We start from the raw sequence: 8,817 nt of genomic DNA, 5'->3' as shown, positions 1-8,817 counted from the left end.
AATTAAATCAGTAAATTAACGGATTCATTTGTTACATGAACCTGAAAGATTTCTGTAATAATAATAATAATAATAATAATAATAATAATAATAATAATAATAATAATAATGATAATAATAATAATAATACTGATAATAATAATAATAATAATAATAATGATAATAATAATAATAATAATAATAATAATAATAATAATAATAATAATAATAATAATAATAATAATAATAATAATAATAATAATACATTTTATTTGGAGGCGCCTTTCAAGGCTCTCAAGGTCGCCATACATTCACAGAATTCAAAAACATATACAGTATAAAAGCAAGGCAGGTACAGACAGACAGACAGACAGACAGACAGACAGACAGACAGACAGACAGACAGGCAGACAGGCAGACAGACAGACAGACAGACAGACAGACAGGCAGACAGGCAGACAGGCAGACAGACAGACAGACAGACAGGCAGACAGGCAGACAGGCAGACAGACAGACAGGTGGATACACAGATAGAATTAAAAACAATTTAAAATAAGTAAGCAATTACTGTTAATTTACGGACACATTTTAACACTACTTTACTGTATTCATGTATTACGGTTATTTACTGTACTTAGCAATGCATTGTGGGAAGGTCAATTTGAAAAAACATCTCAGAAGCCCTTAACAGTATGATACAGTTTTAAATTACAGTACATTACAGTATTTTTGGGAAAGTGGGCGGGCAACGGCCTTTTTCAGGAACATTAGTTTGAAATGAGCCATTCCAGATAGGACAAACTTCGAAGGACATGTGCTACGCATCAACAAAAAGTCCAGCATTAGGTCGACTCTGCATTGATCGAGTGGAGCGTCTACACATTTTAATGTAATATGTTTCTGATCAATTATTTACTCTTAAAATGTGGCTTTAGATAATGTTTGAAATTAAACTAATGCTCAGCAGCCTGTCTATCAAGTGAGTATGTGATTTTAGAATATTGTTTACCAGTGAGGATGAGTTAACTAGCTCAAACATTTATACTTAAGCGCATGTTAGAGTACATGTGTGTTCAAACCTAACAGTGTTGAGCATTAGTGAGTCTTAGAGTCATAGGGCCAGTTTCACAGACATGGATTAAACCTAGTCCTGGACTAAATGGAATTTTGAATGGAGATTGTCCATTGAAAGTACAATTTAGTCCAGAACTAGGCTTAATCCATGTCTGCGAAACCGGCCCTTAGTCTTTAGAGTAGTAGCCTACTGGTTGTTTTTAGCTAGTGGATAGCCTTTAGCTCCTTGTTAAGAGCTGACGCAGTGGAGCTGATTATCATATCATGCCACCTATACATTTGAATTGAAGCCTAATATATCAACTGTTTCAAGTGTAATACATTGTCAATTTTGAACCCATAAAATAGTTACATTTTTACAGTCAGTGTCTAATCTTTGACTATTCTGATTTCAGCTGCTTCAATGGTATAGCCTTAATCTGGAGAGAGGCACAAAGGCCATCCGGGGAACAGTTCCCTCCAAGAAGACATGGTGTGGGGGTCCAGAAGAAGTCAGCTACAGTCAATACACATGTATCAGGTCAGTGCATTCTCTCTCATCTCTCTCTCTCTCTCTCTCACTCACTCCTCCACTTTTGATGGAGTGATGAAGCAACATTTAGTCACAACAGACTTCATCAGCTTTTTCAGCAGTTGTTTCTGTACATTCCCAATTCTAGATATATTTTGACAATTTTTTTGTTGCTGTTTTACAGTCTCAACACTGGATCAAATCAAGATGGAGGAGCAATGACAGCAAGGTGATGGTCATCTCTACCCGACCCAGAAGACTCCTCTCAGATACCAGCAGTCTACAAACACCCAGACTCTTTCTGGAGCTAAGAATGCTCCTATCTCACAAGACTCTTTAAGAGGTAAAAGACAAGCCTACCTCAAAGGATTATTTTAATAGGTAAACCACAAGGCTTCCATGAGTTTCCCAAATGATCATATAGATGTTTAACAGAGAATGCATTGCATTAAATACATCAAAATTGTATAGCTGTATTTGTTAATACTGCCCTTAATAAAAGTCTGTTTGATTCATCATAACATTGCGCCTTGATCTTGCCTCTTGCTTTTATATCCGTCTCATCCCCGTTTGTTTTCATATGGAGGCTTTGTCGATGTGACATCACTTCACGTGCGCACTGGATTGTGGGTCAGAATCGCCCAAATAGGATGCACTTTTCAACACTAACAATCTTGGCCGGATGAAGTAGGACAGTATATATATATATATATATATATATATATATATATACAATCATATGAAAAAGTTTGGGAACCCCTCTCAGCCGGCATTATAATTGACTCTGCTTTCACAAAAAATAAATAAAAGTGGTATGTCTTTAATTTACCAGGAACAGCTAAGTACTGGGATGTTTTCCAAACAAAGATTTTTTGAAAAGCAGTATTTGGTTGTATGAAATAAAATAAAATGTGAAAAACTGGCTGTGCAAAAATATGGGTACCCTTGTGGTTTTGTTGATTTTAATGCCTGTAACAGCATGTAAAACTGATTAATTTAAACACAAATTTGGTTGGATTATGTTGTTAAGCCTTGAACCTCATAGAAAGGTCTGTTTAATCATGAGAAAATGTATTTTTGGTGCCTAAATGCAAGTTGCACTTCTCTTTGACTCTCTGCTGAAGTGAGACAGAATGGGATCATCAAAACTGCTCCCAAAAGATCTTAAAAACAAAGATTATTCATTATCATGGTTTAGGGGAAGGCTACAAGAAGCTTTCCCAAAGGTTTCAATTGTCAATTTCTACTGTAAGGAACGTTGTCAGGGAATGGAAGGACACAGGCACAGTTGCAGTTAAACCCAGGTCTAGCAGACCAAGAAAAGTACAAGAGCGGCATATGCGGCGGATTGTGAGAATGGTTGCTCACAACCCAAAGATCATCTCCAAAGACCTGCAAGAACATCTGGCTGCAGATTGTGTATCTGTACATCGTTCAACAAATCAGTGCAATTTGCACCAAAACATCTGTATGGCCAGGTGATGAGAAGGAAGCCCTTTCTGCGCCCACACCACAGATACAGTTGCATGGAGTATGCAAAAGCTCATTTAGACAAGCCAGATTCATATTGGAAGAAAATGCTTTGGACTGATGAGACAAAAATTAAGTTATTTGGTCTTTATAAAAAGCAGATGTTTTGGTGCAAATTGCGCTGAATTGTTGAACGATGTACAGATGCACCATCTGCAGCCAGATGTTCTTGCAGGTCTTTGGAGGTGATCTGTGGGTTGTGTGCAACCATTCTCACAATCCTCCACCTATGCCGCTCCTGTTTTTTTCTTGGTCTGCCATGCCTGGGTTTAACTGCCACTATGCCTGTGTCCTTCCATTTCCTGACAACGTTCCCTACAGTCAAAATTGACAATTGAAACCTTTGGAAAAGCTTCTTTTAGCCTTCCCCTAAACCATGACAATGAACAATCTTTGTTTTTCAGATCTCTTGGGAGCTGTTTTGATGATCCCATTCTGTCTCACTTCAGCAGAGAGTCAAAGAGAAGTGCAACTTGCATTTAGGCACCTAAAATACATTTTCTCATGATTAAACAGACAATTATATGAGGTTCAAGGCTTAACAACATAATCCAACCAACTTTGTGTTTAAAGTCATCAGTTTTACATGCTGTTACAGGCATTAAAATCAACAAAACCACAAGGGTACCCATATTTTTGCACAGCCAGTTTTTCACATTTTATTTTATTTCATACAACCAAATACTGCTTTTCAAAAAATCTTTGTTTGGAAAACATCCCAGTACTTAACTGTTCCTGGTAAATTAAAGACAACCACTTTTATATTTTTTTTGTGAAAGCAGAGTCAATTATAATGCCGGCTGAGAGGGGTTCCCAAACTTTTTCATATGACTGTATATATATATATATATATATATATATATATATATATATATATATATATATATATATATATATACATATCAGTGATTCTTGAGAACCGGGACAAAAGGCTGGGACAAAATGTAACTGCTGTTATCTTTAAAAATAAAAATATTATAAATTGTAGATGTTATTAGGGATTAAGAATAGAATGTCTGGAGCACAATTATCCCCTTAAATTTAATGTTATCATTATTATGTCAAATTTATGACACTTGTTATCTTCTCACGACGTCCAAAACAGTGTCTCCACAGAGAAGGTTTCAATCTTTCATATGCAATAAAACCTATTAGAAATGTACTTTAAAGATTAAAAAGAGCTTTTCAAAGGCAACACTAAATAATCTCTCATATCAATTACATTTTTTCTTCTACAACACATTCATGTTTTATAAGGTTTCTAAGTGGGGGGACACTTTTTGTCACCACCGTCAGACATTTCATTAAAATGTAATAAAATCAGGCAATATCAGGGGCAGCTGTCTCCGTGAAGGACCTATTGTCACAAGCTATCTGTGCAGAGTACATTAGAGTCATACAGGCTCTGATTAGTGTTGTAGTTTTAGAATATTTTACATTACAAATATTGAAAGTCCTGTGTCACAACCATGATACGTCAACACCGACTTACAATTTCTGAAGAAGTTATATGAAATGTTTCGATAATTTTATTTTCCTGAAGTAGTTCATACTAGCACCTATCATCAACAGAAAAACCAAACTGCTACTAGAAAAACTCTATTTGTTCTGTTTAAGAAACGTTAAATATGTCAACACCGTCAGATATCAAAAACATGTAGGGGAAGGTGGGGTGATTTGTGCAACTTTTTACTCAAAGTGATTTTAAAGTGAGGCCTTGACAGTTATGTCTCCAACTCAAATATATACATATATTTCAGGATGTTGTGCATCCCTGGCAATAAAAACTTTGGATCTGGAATAAACTGTTTAAGAAATATAGCTTTCGGAAAAAAAGTTGTCTTGTCGCACAAATCACCCCACGTAGTGGGGTGATTTGTGCGTCATTGTGTCACAATGACAAAGTCACCATCATCATCTTTCTGGCCATCTGAACTCTCATCAGTGGTGTCGTTAAGTGGAATTGAGATGTCACTCTCTCCTGAGCTACTGTAGACTATCACTTTCTTTTGGTGACCAGCGTATACAGCCATGCCACTGGCACAACTCTCAGAAATGTACTTTGCACTAGTTGCTCCGTGCTTGTGGAACCAACTGCCACCTGACAAATGTGATTCCCCCTACATTTCTGCCTTTAAATCAAGGCTCAAATCCCATATGTACACCCTGGTGTTTCCTCCCCATTAACCTCTGCACTACTTACTTACCTCTGCACTACTATCTGTGTTTATGTGGATGTATGGGCTTTACGTCTTTTATTTTGGTTATTGTTATTTTACCTTCATTGTTTACCTACTGAATGCACTATGTACAGCACTTTGGACAGTGCAAACTGTCATAAATGTGCTTTTATAAATACATTTTACTTATTTACTTACTTATAACTCACCCAGGCCCTTGCGCACAAATCACCCCATCCCCAGAATTTTGGATAATAGGCATGATGCAGCAATTTAGGGTTGACATTGTGCTAACTATATAGACTCAAAGTGTAGCATACCAAAGCACTAAAACATGTGTCAAATGTTTTCAAACGTGTCTATAATTGTTCAGACACAATAATCAAAAAACCTTGATCATGGAAATTTTACTTTGAAAGGCAAAACACAGTTTTTTGAGCTTAAATGTGCTTATATCTTATTCCTTGTGTCTCCCTTCTTTACAGGATGAGTCAAATGGATGGCTCTTCTTAAATATGTGGTCACATTTCCAATTTCTTCCACGGTTTTCTAGAAACAAGGGGTTTTGCAACTTCCAAAATGCACAAATCACCCCACCTTCCCCTATATTCATATACATTTTGAAAATATGTTTTTGTGGCCTCTGTCAGTCTTGGTGAATATTTGTTCTCACTATACATCTCATGGGTCTAGCATAAAATTAAGGAACATTTATTTGTGTTTTTTGGTGCCTGACGGAGTTGACACAAAATAAGGAATGGCAAGGTAAAAAGCCCATGTTAACGAGGACAAAAGCTGGGAGGTTGTGTCAAAGCTTAGCTCAGTAGCTTAGTGTGTGTTGGATACATTAGTTAGGTTACACTTTACAACAGAACAAAAACACAACCACAGACACAAACACAACCAGACAAACTAACATTTAAACATTGAGCTTGATATACTTACATGGCACTTTGATGTAAAGCATAGAAATCTACAGTGTGGAGCTAGAGTACCAGCGTGCATTGCATTAGAGCTCATGGATAAAGATACATGTAGTTTAATTTGCCTAAACATAGGGTTTGTATTTTTTCAACATTGCCCCTGTTTTGTCCCACTTCTCAAGAATCACTGATATATGTATAAGAAAAGAAGAAGAACGGTTTTAAAATAGCTGGTTTCTGACCTGGCAGAATCTCCATTGTGTGTGTGTGTGTGTGTGTGTGTGTGTGTGTGTGTGTGTGTGTGTGTGTGTGCGTGTGTGTGTGTGTGTGTGTGTGTGTGTGTGTGTGCGTGTGTGTGTGTGTGCGTGTGTGCGTGCGTGCGTGCGTGCGTGCGCGTGCGTGCGTGCGTGTGCGTGTGTGCGTGCGTGCGTGCGTGCGTGCGTGCGTGCGTGCGTGTGTGTGTGTGTGTGTGTGTGTGTGCGCGTGCTTGTGTCCCCTCCGCTGGTCTGTGTGGAGTTTTTAAGTGTCCTCTGTCTCCATCTAGTGGCCACATGGAGAATCTCTCTGTTTAAACTCTTGTGTTGGGAGTGCAGTCATCTTCACGGCAGAACGTGTTAAACTATTCTTAGTTTATGAGCCTAGTTTGGATCCTGGATTCTGTTTTAGAAGAACGGATGTCAGTGTGTGAATGGAGGTTAGCAAGAAGCAGCGAGTTAACTTTTCTCATATTAAATCTTGTCTGCTTTTTAGTGCATACTGTGCTGTAGCTCTGAATGAGTGTGGATCTGTTCACATATTGTTAGTTGTCTTATTTATGAGACATTTTTTATTTCATGAAAATGCATTTTTAAGACCTGTGCATGTTTCTTTTTATTAAATAAAATGAAAAAGTCTGAATCCAAAACCTGTTCTGTGAAAACCTTGGACATTATGTTGTAAAAAAGAAATGACAATTTTTTTATGATACAGTATTTGCAAATTTTCACAATTATTCAAATATTTCTGACAACATTTTCATAAATATATATATATATAAATAATAGTTTTAATGTCAGTAATCACCTGGCAAAGTTGGTCAGCCTTCAATATACAACCGTCCATAAGTAAATGAAAGTCATACTTAATAAAATACGTATTCCACCAATCCTAATAGGGATTCCTCTAACCATCAAATTTAGAGGCAAAACAAACTAAGAACAACGAAGAATTCAACATAAAAAAGGGGCCAGTAAAATCATATGCAGGGCAAGTTGATTGGCCAGTCACTGTCCCGCCCGGGCCAGTGACTGGCCAATCACAGTTCAGTATCTTTTTGTAGACTACATCATGGTTCATTGAAATGCGCGTTGAGAGTCGTAATGAAAGCAGTGTTTATTTAAGACTCAATATAATAAACCTAATATAAAATATATTTTTTAATGAAAGGCCAGTGGACAACCGATGCGTGGGCGTTTTGACAGGCGGAGCAACAAGCGGGCGCACTCTCGCTCCGTTGGCAGAGCTGCCTACCGTCCGCCTGCGAGTCGACAAATCAATCGACTTACTTTGCCCCCTTTCTTTCTTCCCACAGCAGAGGTTGAGGTGCAGAAAATGAAGTGAAAACTGCGCTTTTCCTTTAGCTGCCGCCGTAATGTTACAGTATTTGCATCAAAGCCGCAATGGTAATACAAATGAGAGGCTTTATTTAACCGCTGTGAATGCGTCTCCGGTGATTGTGTCAGTTGTAGACAGAAACCAACGGAGGGACTCGGATCACTGGACAGTTCCTTTAGTCGCGCAGTTTGTCTGCCGACATGGCTCTGTGTTTTCAGGCTCGAGACATTCAATCAGATCGCGGAAGTCTTTCCCATTGAAATCGCTAACGGGGTGAATATCCTCGGTTATTATTTTAGCCACAAACCACAGTTCTTCTGCACGGCGGCTCACTCACTGGCGAGATCACACGGTGAAACGCTGCTGTGATCGGACGAAGGCATTGTGTGTTTCCAAGGGGATTTAACGTCATAGTCTTAGACGAGCGTTTAACTTATGCTGCATATTTTGCACTGCATTGTTTTTTTATCAATAGTTTGAAAAAATGGTCCCACACCGGACTCTTATGTGAAGCTGACACTTCATGGAGAAGTGACACTCCTGCAGCGCGCTCACAACCAGACGTGAACTCACATACACGGTGAAATCTCCCATTAAAAAAACGGCATAACCCGCTGATTTTCAGATTTCTATTCTATTTTAAAAGTCAACTTGAGCGCAAGTGGAAAACCGGTCATTCGGTCGACACATTCACATCCCTAATGCATATAGAGAAAGTAATAAAAACAGCCTACCACACCACAAAGAATGATCAGACCTTCATCTCTTATTTTTCCCTATGTTTGATCATGACTTCTGCAGGTGAACTATTCATTAAACTGCCCAAATTCAAGAATAAAAACAACCATCAAACTACTGGACTTTAAAATACTGGCCGACTCTTTCAACATACTTTCAGTCACAGGCTTCAAATTTAATATGTTTGCCTGGTTTTATTATGTGTATGAGCAATATCAACATTTCATATAATTAACTAAAAAAAATTAAAAAAAATCTAAAGGGAATATCTATACTGTTACAGTATAGA

This window comes from Ammodytes marinus, assembly GCF_949987685.1.
Source record: "Ammodytes marinus genome assembly, chromosome: 1".
Lineage (NCBI taxonomy): Eukaryota > Metazoa > Chordata > Actinopteri > Uranoscopiformes > Ammodytidae > Ammodytes > Ammodytes marinus.
This window is presented reverse-complemented; position numbering follows the sequence as displayed.